Source organism: Hordeum vulgare, chromosome 7H, assembly GCF_904849725.1.
Source record: "Hordeum vulgare subsp. vulgare chromosome 7H, MorexV3_pseudomolecules_assembly, whole genome shotgun sequence".
NCBI classification, from domain to species: Eukaryota; Viridiplantae; Streptophyta; class Magnoliopsida; order Poales; family Poaceae; genus Hordeum; species Hordeum vulgare.
The window spans coordinates 123,627,450-123,644,255 of record NC_058524.1 but is presented as its reverse complement, the minus strand read 5'-3'; positions in this window follow the sequence as shown (position 1 = coordinate 123,644,255).

Sequence of the window (16,806 nt, the reverse complement as noted above, 5' to 3'; positions counted from 1 at the left end):
GGCAATCATCAAAGGAAGACCTGTAAACGGAGAAGTTATCCATGAAAACCTCAACAATCTTTTCACAAAAGTCACAGAATATAGCCATCATACATCTTTGGAAGGTGGTAGGTGCATTACATAAGCCAAAAGGCATACGTCTATAGGCAAAGGTACCGAAAGGGCAGGTGAAAGTGGTTTTCTCTTGATCAGATTGTGCAACAGATATTTGCGAGAAACCTGAATAACCATCTAGAAAGCAAAAGTGTGTGTGCTTTGATAGCCTTTCTAGCATTTGGTCGATGAACGGCAAAGGATAATGATCTTTCCTGGTTGCCTTGTTCAGTTTCCGGAAGTCTATCACCATTCCATAGCCGGTAATAATCCTTTGTGGGATTAGTTCATCCTTATCATTAGGAACGATGGTGATACCTCCCTTCTTAGGTACACAATGTACTGGACTTACCCAATCACTATGAGCAACAGGATAAATGATTCCTGCTTCCAGAAGCTTTAATATTTCTTTTCTAACGACCTCTTTCATCTTAGGATTTAATCTCCTTTGATGATCAGCAACTGGTTTAAAGTCAGGATCGGTTTTAATCTTGTGCTAACATAGAGTAGGACTAATACCCTTAAGATCATCAAGAGTATATCCAATAGCAGCGCGATGCTTCCTCAGAGTTTTTAGTAACTTCTTCTCTTCGTGCTCTGAGAGGAGAGCACTAATAATGATAGGATATATCTCCTTCTCATCAAGATAGGCATACTTAAGAGTATCAGGCAACTGTTTAAGCTCGAACACTGGATCACCCTTTGGTGGGGGAGGATCCCCAAGCAGTTCAACAGGCAGATTATTCTTGAGAATAGGATATTGTTCTAAGACAATTTTATCTATCTCATCTCTCTCCTCCATATGCATATCATTTTCATGCTCAAGCAGATATTGCTCTAAAGGATCCGTAGGAGGTACGGCAATAGAGGCAAGAGCAATAATTTCATCCCTACCAGATGACTCTCTTTCATAGGGTTGTCTTCCAAACTTGGAGAAGTTAAATTCATGAGACACACCCTCGAAACATACTATGACAGTGTGCTTAATGCAATCAATGTGAGCATTGACAGTGTTGAGAAAGGGTCTACCAAATATGATGGGACAAAAGCTATCTTGCGCAGTACCAAGGACGAGGAAATCAGTAGGATACTTCGTCTTACCACACACGACTTCTACGTCTCTCACAATTCCCAGAGGGCAGATAGTGTCTCTATTAGCTAGCGTAATAGTGACATCAATGGGTTCTAACTCAGCAGGTGCAATCTCATCTTTGATTTCATCAAATAGAGAACGGGGTATTGCACTAACACTAGCTCCCATATCACATAAACCATGGTAACAGTGATCTCCTATATTAACAGAAACAACGGGAAGGCCAACTACAGGTCCGTGTTTGTCTTTCGCGTGAGGTTTAGCAATTCTAGCGGAGTCCTCACAGAATTTGATAACATGCCCATCTATGTCTTCGACTAAGAGATCTTTGATAATAGCAACACTAGGTTCAACTCTAATCTCCTCAGGGGGTGCAAGTGGTCTAATGTAACCCCTATGTATCACAGTTGGAGCTTTAGAATAATCCTTTATCCTAGCAGGGTACGGTGGTTTCTCAGTGTAAGCACAAGGAACAACAGGATCACTAAAAGCAATGACTTTCTCCTCAACTAGATTGGTTTTGGCTGTGTTGCTTTCTATAGGAGGATGATATTTAAACCACTTCTCTTTGTGAAGATTAACATGAGCAGCAAAAGATTCACATAGAGAAGCTACTATCTCAGAGTCAAGTCCATACTTAGTGCTAAAATCTCTAGAAGTGTTTGTCTCAACAAAAGATTTAATGCAATCAAACTAGAAATTCATACCTGACTCCTTACCTTCCTCCAGCTCCCAATCTTCAGAGTTGCGTTTGATTCTCTCCAATAAATTCCACTTGTGATCAATATCCTTCTTCATAAAAGAACCGGCACAAGAAGTGTCAAGCATGGTACGATCTTCATGAGAAAGCCGAGCATAAAAGTTTTGAGTGATGATTTCTCTCGAGAGCTCATGATTGGGGCATGAATATAGCATTGATTTAAGCCTCCCCCAAGCTTGAGCTATGCTTTCCCTGTCACGAGGCAAAAAGTTATAAATAAAGTTCCGATCATGATGTACTAAATGCATAGGATAGAACTTTTGATGAAATTCCAATTTCAACCGATTGTAGCCCCATGATCCAGTATCATCACATAGCCTATACCATGTCAACGCCTTATCCTTCAAAGATAAAGGAAAGACTTTCTTCTTTACCTCATCCTCGGGCAAACATGCAAACTTAAATAAACCACAAACTTCATCTACATATATTAGATGCAAGTCTGGATGTGAAGATCCATCTCCTGTGAAAGGATTAGCCAGCAGTTTCTCAAGCATACCCAAAGGAATTTCATAAAAGATATTCTCAGTAGGTACCTCAGGTTGAGGAGCAACTCCTCGTGCTTCCGTTTGTGGTGAAGATATCCCGAACAAATTCCTCAAAGGAACAGTTTCCATAGTGACAAGTGACAATAAATTTCAGCATAGTATATAAATGTTTCCTTACCAATTTCCACTTACCAAAGGCGCTTCACTCCCCGGCAACGGCGCCAGAAAAGAGTCTTGATGACCCACAAGTATAGGGGATCAATCGTAGTCCTTTTGATAAGTAAGAGTGTCGAACCCAACGAGGAGCAGAAGGCTCTGATAAACGGATTTCAGCAAAGTAATAACTGCAAGCACTGAAAGTAGCGGTAACAAGTGATTGTGTAGCGAGGTGAAACGTAGCAAGCAAAGACTAACAAGTAACAAGTAGTAGCAATGGTGCAGCAAGTGGCCCAATCCCTTTTGTAGCAAGGGACAAGCCTGAACAAAGTCTTATAGGAGGAAAAACGCCCCCGAGGACACACGGGAATTTCTGTCATGCTTGTTTCATCATGTTCATACGATTCGTGTTCGTTACTTTGATAGTTTGATATGTGGGTGGACCGGCGCTTGGGTACTGCCCTTACTTGGACAAGCATCCCACTTATGATTAACCTCTCTCGCAAGCAATCGCAACTACAAAAGAAGAATTAAGACAAAGTCTAACCATAGCATTAAACTAGTGGATCCAAATCAGCCCCTCACGAAGCAACGCATAGACTGGGGTTTAAGCTTTTGTCACTCCAGCAACCCATCATCTACTTACTACTTCCCAATGCCTTCCTCTAGGCCCAAATATGGTGAAGTGTTATGTAGTCGACGTTCACATAACACCACTAGAGGAAAAACAACATACAGCATATCAAAATACCGAACGAACATCAAATTCACATGACTATTATCAGCATGACTTATCCCATGTCCTCAGGAACAAAAGTAACTACTCACAAGACATAATCATAATCATGATCAGAGGTGTAATGAATAGCATCAAGGATCTGAACATAAACTCTTCCACCAAATAATCCAACTAGCATCAACTACAAAGAGTAATCAACACTACTAGCAACCTTACAAGTACCAATCAGAGTCGCGAGACGAAGATTGGTTACAAGAGATGAACTAGGGATTGGAGAGGAGATGGTGTTGATGAAGATGTTGATGAAGATGCCTCCCCTCCGACGAGAGGAGTGTTGGTGATGATGATGGCGACGATTTCCCCCTCCGGGAGGGAAGTTTCCCCGGCAGGATCGTCCTGCCGAAGCTCTAGATTGGATCTGCTCAAGTTCCGCCTCGTGGCGGCGGCGAAACCACGAAAAAGCACCCTCTTGAGTTTTTCTAGACCAAAACCCTTCATATAGCAAAAGGGGGGAGCTAGTGGGCCGCCAGGCAGCCCACAAGCTTGTCGTGCGCCACCAGGGGGTGGTGGTGGAGTGGGGGCTTGTGGAGCCCTCGTGGCCCCCTCCGGTAGTTCTTTCGCCCAGTATTTTTTGTATAATCCAGAAAAAATTCACGTAACTTTTCAGGGCATTTGGAGATGTGTAGAATAGTGAATTAGGATTTGCTCCTTTTCCAGTCCAGAACTCCAGCTACCTCCATTCTCCCTCTTCAAATAAACCTTGCAAAATAAGAGAGAAAAGTCATAAATATGATACCACAAGTAATATAACAGCCCAAAAAGCAATAAATATCAACATGAAAGCATGATGCAAAATGGACGTATCAACCCACAAGTATAGGGGATCAATCGTAGTACTTTTGATAAGTAAGAGTGTCGAACCCAACGAGGAGCAGAAGGATCTGACAAGTGGTTTTCAGCAAGGAAATATCTGCAAGCACTGAAATTATCAGTAACAAGTAGTTGTGTGGTGAGATGTTTCGTAGCAAGCAACAAGTAACAAAAGTAGCAACGGTGCAGCAAAGTGGCCCAATCCCTTTTGTAGCAAGGGACAAGCCTGAACAAAGTCTTATAGGAGGAAAAACGCTCCCGAGGACACACGGGAATTTCTGTCATGCTAGTTTTCATCATGTTCATATGATTCACGTTCGTTACTTTGATAGTTTGATATGTGCGTGGACCGGCGCTTGCGTAATGCCCTTACTTGGACAAGCACCCCACTTATGATTAACCCCTCTCGCAAGCATCCGCAACTACGAAAGAAGAACTAAGACAAAGTCTAACCATAGCATTAAACTAGTGGATCCAAATCAGCCCCTTACGAAGCAACGCATAAACTAGGGTTTAAGCTTATGTCACTCTAGCAACCCATCTTCTACTTACTACTTCCCAATGCCTTCCTCTAGGTCCTAATAATGGTGAAGTGTTATGTAGTCGACGTTCACATAACACCACTAGAGGAAAAACAATGTATAACACATCAAATTACCGAACGAATACCAAATTCACATGACTACTATTAGCATGACTTATCCCATGTCCTCAGGAACAAAAGTAACTACTCACAAAGCATAATCATATTCATGACCAGAGAGGTAATGAGTAGCATCAAGGATCTGAACATAAACTCTTCCACCAAATAATCCAACTAGCATCAACTACAAAGAGTAGTCAACACTACTAGCAACCTTACAAGTACCAATCGGAGTACAAGTGATGAACTAGGGTTTGGACATGAGATGGTGCTGATGAAGATGTTGATGGTGACGAGTCTCCTCCGATGAGAGGAGTGTTGGTGATGACGATGGAGACGATTTCCCCCTCCGGGAGGGAAGTTTCCCCGGCAGGATCGTCCTATCGAAGCTCTAGATTGGTTCTGCTCAAGTTCTGCCTCGTGGCGGCGGCGGATCCACGAAAAAGCTCCGACCTGATTTTTTTCCGGACGAAACCCTTCATATAGCAGAAGAGGGGGGCCAGTGGGCCAGCAGGCTGCCCACAAGCCCCCTAGGCGCGGCCAGGGGGTGGCCGCGCCTAGCAGGCTTGTGGCCACCTGCTGGCGCCCCTCTGGTGCTTCTTCGGCCCAATATTTTTTATAAATCCGGAAAAAAAATCCTCGTTGATTTTTACGGCATTTGGAGTTGCGCAGAATAGATATCTCAAACTTGCTCCACTTTCAGGCCAGAATTCCAGTTGTCGGAATTCTCCCTCTTCATGTAAACCTTGCAAAATAAGATAGAAAAGGCATAAGTATTGTACCGTGAAGTGGAATAACAGCCCAAGAAGTGATAAATATTGTTAGATAGAACGAGATCAATGAGACACGAGAGACACGGATTTTTACGTGAAACCCTTGCGGGAGAAAACCACGGACGCACGAAGGCACAATCACTATGAGGGTGGAGTATTACAAGCACGAGATGACAAGCCGTCTTTAGTTGAGACTACGTGGAGTATATATGAGGGGCAATACATGAGAGTCCTTGGAGTACAAGTAAACGAGTGGTACTCGTACGCGTCGGTACCAATGCAAAGGCCCACACCGTTTGTACTGCGTCTAGTCCAATACGGTAGAATTTGGATCACAATTTAACAATCTCCACCTTGAGCCAAATTCCCTCCAGTAGTCGAAGAAAATGAATAACTCCATCCAAATCAGCATAAACACCTCGTGCGTCAAAGTCCAAAGGACTAGTGAAAAATACGAACTAAGCTTTAGCACCACTCAAACTTATTGGTAGGAACTGGCTTTGTCATCATATCAGCTGGATTATCATGAGTACTTATCTTGCACACCTTCAAATCACCTTTAGCAACAACATCTCGAACGTAGTGAAATCTGACATCAATGTGTTTTGTTCTCTCGTGATACATTGGATTCTTTGTAAGATATATAGCACTTTGACTGTCAGAAAATATGGTGGGCAAGATGAATCTCCACAAAGCTCAGTGTACAAACCTCTCAACCAGATAGGTTCTTTGCATGCCTCAGAAATAGCCATATACTCGGCATCAGTAGTGGAACAAGCCACAGTAGACTGCAAAGTTGCTCTCCAACTCACAGCACAACCACCAATGGTGAAAACATAACCTGTGAGCGATCTTGTCTTATCCAAATCACCAGCAAAATCAGAATCAACAAAACCAACAAGTCCATCTCCAGTTTTCCCAGACTGTAAATAAGCATTAGAAGTACCTCGCATGTATCTGAAAATCCACTAACTGCATTCCAATGATCTTTTCCAAGATTAGGCATAAGTATTGTACCATGAAGTGGAATAACAGCCCAAGAAGTGATAAATATCAACATGAAAGCATGATGCAAAATGGACGTATCACGGGCTTAGCCACGAACTAGTTCGCCTAAGTTAAAAACTTCTCCGAGTGAAGAGCTACCCTCTCACTCGGTGTGACAGCCCGATGCCGACGTTCCAGAAGATTCCCCTCTCTTTCCATTTTCGTCGTGTGGCTTATTTTATTTGTCGTGTCATCATCGCATCCTGCGCATCATCGGCATTGCATCGGCATCTCCGTTGCCGCCAGTTTTAAAACTTGCATCCGGTATTAGTTGCCGCTTCTCTTCGCGTTCGTCGTTGTTCGTTCCGAGCCTGACCGCACGCGCCCGCGGCACCGTTGAAACCCTGTTTTAAAAGTGTGTTTAAAACATTCCCTATTTGGGTTGGAACTTGGCGTGCGGTCGTAATTAGTTGTAGCTAGGCCGCCTGTCAAGTTTCGTCGCAATCGGAGTCCGTCTAGTGCCCGAACGGTCGACCGTAGCGGCACCGTATTCGGTCTATCGTCGGACGTTTTCCGGTATTTAAAATCTCGTTGCCGGGCTGCCCGTTTTCTCTCTCATCTCCGCCTAGCCTCTCTGCACAGTGCACCGACCCTACGCATAGCCTAGTCCGAAAACCTCCCGGAACCCGAACCGGGCGGTCGTGACCGTTGGATCCGAATCAACCCCGTTTTACTGCAAATCATCATCGATTTGTTCATTGGACTCCCTAACCTAATTATCTCGACCATCCGATCTAAATCGGAGGGTCGAGATGCCCCCAAAGCTAACCCATTTACGATATTTAGATCAACCGCTGACCTAACCCCCAAAATCTAGGACTCCTGCCCCATCGCGCCGCCAGCCAGCCACGAGTCACCTCCCACCTCGGGATCTCCCAGATCCACAGCCGTTCCGACCACCTCCTGCAATTTTTTTCACCAGCCAGCCCAAACCCTCCATTCCATCCAACCAGCAACCTCTCCATCGATCCTCGAATCCGCAGCCTCTAGCCCACAGCTCTTCTGCTTGAGCACCCGAGGGCCCTCGCCTGCGCATCCCCTGCCAAGCCGTCGTCAGCGACCGCACGGGCAGGCCGACCCTCGCCGCTGACAGGAGACGAGAACCCCCATCAAGAACTCATCGCTACGCCTTCCTTTGTTTTTTTCCTTTCTCTCCCTTCTCCTTGTTCATCTTTGTGCCTCTTTCTTCCCTGCAGGACCCGAGCAGCCATGGATGCCCAGCTCCTCGTCGGAGCTCCGTCCGCGGCGTGGGTACCTGGATCCGGCCATGCGGGGCCAGATCCGTCCATCACCGGCCCTGGCGAGCGTCCCCAAGCCCGACTTTGTGGCTCCCGTCGCCGTGCTGTAGTCCCCAACGCCGTCCTCTGTTCCTCGCTGTGGGAAGTTCATCTGCAGGTGAAAAACTGTGTTGTTTTTCGTAGATTCGTTCTAGAACGTTGAGGCTATCTAAAACCGATGTTGTAGTTTACCACGAGCATGTAAGTAGGCGAGTTGGTTAGTGCAGTTATTTGCAGGCAAGGGGTCTGGGGTTCGAATCCTAGCCACCCCCTATTTTACTTGCGTTTTTATTTTTATTTTTTATTTTGGCAAAGATGGAACACATCTAGCCGTAGCTAGCACACGTACACACATCTCTGTTCCACCCAGGCAACCAAGGATCGAATCCCTGGAGAGCCCTTTCTTTTTGTTGTTCTGGTATTTTTTCTGTTGAGTGCGTGTTAGCATAGTTTGCCCATGGCGCTGGTTCATTTCGGGCCGCACTGTTCCAATGAGATTCAGCCCAATATCTTTTTTTCCCGCTCTGCGATTTTGTTTGCTAAACTCGAGGGATTTCGTGAAATTGCATTGATTTTAAAACGTGTGTAACGTTTAAACCGTGCGACAGATCGGAACGAGTTATGTACGTTAAACGTGTAGAATTTCGCTTAGATTAATATTTTCCAGCTCTCATGCATATTTCAATTTGTTAGGCAAGATGTTTGCTTCGATTTGCATGTCGACGTGTTGAAAACGGTTTAGGTCGTAACTATTTGTCCGTAGCTCCGTTGGAGTTGTGCCATATATGTAAATGGACCAGAACAACGAGTAAAATCACGTGTTCCACTTTGTTTTGCTGTTTAACAAACTTAAAATGTGATTAGGACAAATCTGGACAGAATTAGAATTTAACACGTGGGGTCATTTCGGAGATGCTATATGTCGTTTCCGACCTCATTTAAAATGCCTAGCTAGGTAAAATAATTTGTGCTTCACCCCCTTGCCATGTTAACAACCTTTTAATATTGCCGAGTACCTAATCGGGATAGAACTAAATAACTAACGTGGAGTTTCGTCAAAATGCAACTCGTTGCATATTGAACTTCACTTAATGTGTAGTGTTTGTTTGTGTGATTTGCCATGCCGTGACTTGCATGTATTCAACTGCTCATGCTTCATTTGTGTTGTTGCACCGTGTGGTGAATTCCGTGTGTTGATTCGTGTTTCCGGTTTTCCTCCGTCTCGATAGAGTTTCGCAAGCGTGTCGGATTGTGAGGACCCGTTCGACTACGTTGGTTCGTCTGCTTCACGGAGGCATTCTTCTTCCAAGCGGGATCTCAGGCAAGATGATCATTTCCCCAGATACCCTTACTATCATTGCCATGCTAGTTTTACCGTTGCTGCCGTCTATGTCTCGTTGCCTACCACCTGTTAAATATCAGCCTCTCAACAATGCCATGATAACCTTCAACCGGTTCGACCTAGCAAACCACTGATTGGCTATGTTATCGCTTGCTTAACCCTGTTGTTAGCGTTGCTAGTTGCAGGTGCAGATGCATCCATGTGAAAGCATGGGTTCCTTGTTATATCACCATAATACTGCTATTTAATTTAATGGACCTATATACTTGGTAAAAGGTGGAAGGCTCGGCCTTTCTAGCCTGGTGTTTTGTTCCACCTTTGCCCCCTTAGTTTCGGCTACTGGTGTTATGTTCCATAAATGAGCGCTTCTAACACGATCGGGGTTGTTATGGGGACCCCCTTGATAATTCGTTTTAGATTAAAGCTGGTCTGGCAAGGCCCAACATTGGTACTACATTTGCCTAATCACCTAATAAAATTGCATAGGGACTTCCCGGGCCCCGAGGATAATTTAATCAACCCCCGGGCCAGTGCTCCTCATGAGTGTTGGTCCAAAACAGAGCAGCTTATTAACGCTACCCGGGGCAACTCGGCGTTTGGCGTGGTAACCATCGCTCATCCGTCGTGTCCTGAGAACGAGGTACGCGACTCCTATCGGGATCGTCGACACGTCGGGCGGCCTTGCTGGATTAGTTTTACCTTTGACGAGATATCTTGTGCATCGGGATTCCGGTGATGCTTTGGGTAATCTCAGAGTTGACGTTTTCCACTAGGGAATCCGACGAGATCGCGAGATTCGTGATTGAGGATTTCTATGCGGCTTGTGGTAAGTTTTGATGGACTAGTTGGAGCACCCCTGCAGGGTTAAATCTTTCGGAAAGCCGTGCCCGCGGTTATGTGGCAACGTGGAAACTTTGTTTAACACCGGTTCTAGATAACTTGAATTTAACTTAATTAAAACATGCCAACTGTGTGCGTAACCGTGACTGTCTCTTTCGTGAGTTCTTTCTCCGATCGAGGACACGGTGGGGTTATGTCTGACGTAGGTAGGCGTTCAGGATCATTCCTTTGATCATCAGTAGTTCACGTCCGTTATGTGTAGACCTTCCCCCTCTTATTTCTTGTACTCGTAAGTTAGCCACCATATATATATGCTTAGCCGCTGCTGCAACCTCACCACTTAACCTTACCCCACCCATTAAGCTTTGCTAGTCTTGATACCTTTGGAAATGAGATTGCTGAGTCCCCTGTGGCTCATAGATTACTACAACACCAGTTGCAGGTGCAGGTAAAGGTTAGTTGACGTGAGCGCGTTGATTGTTCATTTGGAGTTGCTTCTTCTTCCTCTTCTTCATCTATCTAGGATGGGTTCCAGGCCGGCAGCCTGGGATAGCAAGGATGGACGTCGTTCTTATTTTTTCTCGTTTGTTTTCGTCCGTAGACGGACCCTGCTCTTACTCTTGATGATTATGTATTGTACTAATGTGACTCTGATGTAGCTTGTGGCGAGTGTAAGCCAACTCTGTATATATATCTCTTCTTTTCAGTACATGTACTTGTAACGATATCCATTCTTGCGACATGACGAGATGCGCTTCTATCCCTGACGAGGCCTTCGTGCCAAATTGAGGATAGGGTCGCATCTTGGGCGTGACACTCGGAGGCTTAGCCGCTAATCCGCTTAGCTTAAGTAACAAACTACTCCGAGTGAAGAGCTACTCGCTCACTCGGGGCCTTAGCCGTGAAACAGATTCGCCTAAGTTAAAAAACCTCTCCGAGTGAAGAATAACCCTCTCACTCAGGGACTTAGCCGCAAACCAGATTCGCCTAAGTGATGAAACCCAAGCCAACTGCAAACCAGACTTCGCCTAGTTAGCCCCAACACTACTGTGAATCAAGTTTCGCTTAGGAGGGAGACTTTGCGTATGCCTAGAGCATTCCCAAAAAGAAAAATCCAGTCGACAAGAATAAACTCAAATTCAGTCAAAACGGGCAAATTTACGATACCCTGCGCAGATCAAGGTTATCCGCGCAGAACAAAAGCACTCAGGTTCAGTACCCGAACGAAGTTTAAAGTGTTTACAGGACCACTCGGCATACCGAGGCAAATCCAAGTTTTTTCTGGCGAATGATTGTCTTCCTCACGGCTCACCTGGGTTGGTCGGTTCCACAAAGGTGTCGAGGTCGATGCCTTCGGCGATGCGCGTTGCAGTGTCAATGAAGGTCTCCATGAAGTCTTCAAATCGAAGCTTCTTTGTGTTTGCAACCTGCAACATCTTCAGCTTCTCCTCCCAAGCCTCCTTATAATGGACCCTGACGAGTGACAGAGCCACGTCAGCCCCACACCGAGCGGCCGACTTCTTCCACACCTGAACTCGTTGAGGAATTTGCTCCATACGGGTCATCATGGCCTCCAGATCATGTTGGAGATCATCCTCCGGCCACAGCTCCTTGTCGATCTTGCTTACATCTACCCTCAGTCGCGCGATATACTTCTCCACCTTCATTAGGCGGGAGTTCACACGGAACATATCCAGAGTCGGGCCGTCACCGAGTGGAGTATTGATAGGGTCAAGTGAGCGCTCGACCTCCTCAGTTTCCTTCTCAAGGTCCTGGCAGAATTATGTGAGGGAGAAAAATTTCAAGGTCAACATCGAAACAGCAAACAATCAATCACAACATTCACTCGACAAGACACTTACCAGTGAGTAACCCCAGCATCTTGGTGGCAAAATCTCCCACATATTTCTCTTGAGAATTCGCCCTCTTGCTCATGTCCTTCAATTGGTTCATCCACTTGTACCGCTCTTTCTGCATCTTCTCCACCTCCGCCTGCAAGCCCTTACTGGTTGCCTGGGCCTCCACCAACACATGGTCCTTCTCCTCCAGCGCTTTCTTCAAAGCAGTTACATCATTCGTAGCCACTTCCAGGTTCGCGGCCAGTTGATTCTTCTGTGCGGTCAAGGTAGCATATGCAGTACCTACTTCACAAGCTTTCTTAAAAGATTAGAAGACAAAAATTTGTCGACGCATAACTCACTTTCGAGTGATATGCGGCCAAATTTATTTCACTTCCGAGTGATAAAGGCATAATTCTATTGAAGAAAAATATATGATTCCGATCAGACCCCTGCCGATGCAAGCACTCGACAGCGGTCTCGGGGACTACACCCAGTGGGTTCACTCGGCGTGACCCCACTAGTTTATCACTCGACCAGGTCTGTCCTGACGAGCCAAAAATATTATACATTGAAGTGCTTAAGACTATTAGCATTCACTAGCGATTAATAATAGTCTCGGGGACTACACCCAGTGGGTGCACTTAGAGTGTCCCCACTGGATTCAACACTCAACCAGATCCTCTCTGGCTGAGTGCAATCAACAAAAAACAATGTCTCTACTGATTAAGACCCCTGCCACTGCAAGCACTCGTTAGTGGTCTCGGGGACTACACCCAGTGGGTTCACTCGGAGTGACCCCACTAGAACAAAGATAACACAAGGACATTTCTACAAAACACCCACTGGGTGTGAGTCGGAATTCAAACTTACTGTTGCACTTGCTCGGACATTTTCTCGGAGCACCACGCTGTTGTTATACACCGAGACAATGGCGTCATAGGATCCCTTGGCTTGTTGTGTCATCAGCTCCGCCTGGATCATAGCTTCATTTGCGGCACCGGTATGGTCCTCAGGGATACGACGCGTGGTGTAAACAGTCGTGGGTGACAACAACCCTGAGGTTGCAGCAGAAACAACTGGAGTGCCCGACTGTAGCCCAGTCGGCGTTGTGGTGACGACAACCGAACTGACAGGCGGAGCACTCGCCACAGGCATCTCCGCCACAGGCACCTCAGACACAATAGGTGCCACCCCAGTAGCAGGCTGTTGTTGATCATCGTCATCCAGTTGGATGACCTCTGTAGGCGGCGCGACTGGCAGACGGAAACGCCAGAGATTACAGTCAAAAAATCATACACACGGAGGAATAACACACAGTGAAAAATCAACAATACCTCGCTGAGAAGTGGCTGCGTTCGCGGTATCAACCTCCATGGGGTCCTCGCCTCCCCGCGGTGGCGACGTCACGGAGGTAGCAGCTGTGTCAACAAAGTTCCACTCGGTCATCGCCAACCAGAAAAGTTCACTCGGATTAAATGGGAAGATTAAACACTTACGCAAAGGCGACCGGCACAACGATCCTCATTCTAGGCAGGGCCTTCCGAGGCTTGGGTCCGTTGGGCTTGGATATCTTAGCAGGCTGCTCCACCGGTTCGCCAGACGCTCCCCTGACGCGTTTGGCACTCCTGCCACTCGACGACAGAGGTTTGCTTGGAGTGGACGCAGGGTCATGACGCTGCTTGGACTGGGGCTCGTAGCGGGAAGGGGACGAGTCTTCCTCTCCACTCTCCTTTGACTCCTCCTCCTCAGTCTCCTCACTGTCCTCGACATAGTCTTCGCTTTCCGCACTGTCCTCCATGCTCCCCTCCTCGATGTCGAGTGCATTGCCGTTCGGGACCAGAGAGTGCAAATTCGTCCATGCCTGCAAAATACAACTCACAAGTTCAGTCGACAAGGAAATTGCAAACACTCGACCGTAATGCAAAAGTATTCAACAGAACGGGGCTAACCTCATTTGTTGGCGGATTTTGAGCAGAGAATGGCAAGACTCTCTTCGACTACATTGGATTGTCGCAAGAGTCGGCTATCCCGTGGATCCACTTCGCAACCGTCTCCTCATCCACCTGTTCAGGATGGGACCGAGTGGAGTCCTCCGGGCCAGTATAATGCCACATAGTGTGGTCCCGAGCCTAGAGGGGCTGGATACGCCTTCCAAGGAAGGTCTCCAACAGATCCATCCCTGTCACTCCGTTGCGGACCAGACTAATCAGCGCCTTGACTAAGGGTTCCACCTGAGCTTTCTCCTCCTTCGTCAACACCAATGCCCTCGGAGCACTCGGTCGTTCTAAAGTAAAGGGTGGGAGTCCACTCGACATATTTGGGCAAGCGGTGTCGTTACAGTAGAACCAAGTAGCTTGCCAGTTGCGGACCGACTCACGGAAGGTCATGGTAGGATAACTACTTTTGGCTCTCTTTTGAAGTCCTAAACCCCCACACAACTAGATGACATGGGTCTTATCATCAGTCGGATTAACCTTCTTCACCGACTGAGAGCGTACAATGAAGATATATTTGAAAAGTCCCCAATGGGGAGGACACCACAAGAAACACTCGCATAAAGTGACAAAGGCAGAAAGGTGGGCGATGGCATTCGGTGGGAAGTGATGCAGCTGCGCCCCAAAGAAATTCAAGAACCCACGAATGAAAGGATGAGGCGGCAAGGAGAAACCTCTTTCGACGTGGGTCAAGAGGAGGACCCTCTATCCCTCATGCGGCTCGGGCTCGATCTCATCGCCGGGAAGCCTCCAAGACTTGTCCGCCAGCATACCATGCTCGACGAGATCGAGGAGGTCCTCCTTTCGCATGGTGGATCGGAGGAAATCCCCCTGGATCCAGCCCGGCGGCAGAGCCTGCTTCCTTGGCTTGGTGGCGCCCTTCTTCTTCGCCTTCTCCAGCTTACTCGTCGGCCCCTTCGTCATGGTGGCGGCAGCGAGATTGCTTGCTCTGAGGTTGTGTGTGGGTGGCTACTGAGAAGGAAGAGCAGAGAGGAAGGGAGCGGTGTCGTTCCAAACCCTAGCACCGACGGCTTTTATAACCAACTGATTGGGTCTCTAACAAGTGGGCCCTCGACTTATCCCGTCGCCGGCCACCGCGAGATACGTGGCGGAGATAGAGGTGCGGGAATCGAGGCAGCGCGATCCACTTGATTGCGAAACGTCATCGCCGTGAAGCGCGCGGCAACCGAAGTTTTCAAATCCCGGAAAATCCGGAGCTGACAGGGTGACTGGTCACATCAGAAGATCCCATCAAACATGCGAATTCAGGGTTCACTCGGATCCATAAATTCACACAGACATTTTATTCCAAACAGAATTGATCAAGGCGAATGATGAAGACTTCAATCGACATCCAATTCAGCAAAACTTTGAAGGGCGTTCAAGTTCAGCCTGCTATCTCAAGATTTACAGCTACACCTTCACCACTCGAACCCTGATCCATTCGGGGGCTAATGACGGGGTTATAGCCCTAGGGTAGGGTCATAGGCCTGATCTATAAGTCCTACCCAAGGGCACCTCATTATTAGCATGAAGATCACAAGAGATCTACCGACTAGATGAAGACAACCTCTTGTCCACTCGGTAGGAAACCACTCGGAGGACGATCATACACTCGACGATTGGATTTCACTCGATGAAGACTAGAAGCCAGTCGACATCGAAGGCCAGAAGCCACCGAGGGAGGCCAACATGCATACGTTAGACTACCGTAGTTATTGTCATTAATAGCATACGTTACCTGTAACGTATGCATTTATCCTTCACCCTTGTATGTTGGACACTTATGAGGGGCAACGCGCTCTATATAAGCCATCCCTCCCCTCTCGCACAAGGGTTGGCATTCTGTAACACCTATATTCCACTCGACACAAAGCTCCAGAGCGCTGAGACGTAGGGCTATTACCTCCACCGCAGAGGGGCCTAAACTCATACAACCTTGCCGTAGCTAGGACTCTGCCCTCTACTTTCGTAGTCTACTCATCTACTGTCAGGCTTATTCCCACGACAATGGGGCCTTAGCACGATGACTTTTCGATTGTCTACTACAACAAGTTTATCCCGGCTCCGGTGAAGGGCGATGACGGCGGCGCGCCTTCGGCTCGCTTGAGTGCTTGTAGTCGTCACTAGGTGGTCTATGAATCTGGACGTAATTTATATTATTTTCTGATATCCATTGTACTACCATGTTTGAAGATGTCAAGATGAGTATATCAAATGTTTTCTACAAAACAAAATAAAATAAAATAAAAAACGTCTTCCTTCCCTTTCATACGTGGTACATAAAATAAAATAAACTGTGCCGAACGAAAGATCTAAGATGGAAAACAACTTTATGCAAAGTTCATTTTCTCTTTAAAAGAGAAGACAGTAACGTTACAAACAAAAGGCTAAAACCAACTTTGTTGCGGCCGTAGGATACATACATTCACACATACGCGAGCCAGCTAAAAAAAGCGTTGCACGTTTGCACTCGCTGCCGTACACGGAAAGAAGAAGAAGGGAGGGAGGGAACCCATGGACACGACGCTTATCTCTTATCCCCGGCGGATGAACCGGCATGGGCTAGACTAGACGGCATCCATCCATCCATCCTTGGCGACGCCAACGGTGCCACCGCCGCCGGTTTAACTAACTTGAACCGGGGGCCAAGGCGGGCCGCTGCCCTGCCCCGCACGAACCCGCGCGCAGCTGCATGGGGTGTGTGCATGGCCGCATGCATGCACGCACGCACGCGCGCACGGCACGTAAGGCGCGACGCAAACGAAAGCGGTTGGAGCCGGGCGTGCGTTCCCACAGCTAGCGGCGGGGTCGGGCCAAGAGATCTTGTTGTGGCCGGGGCGCTTGCCC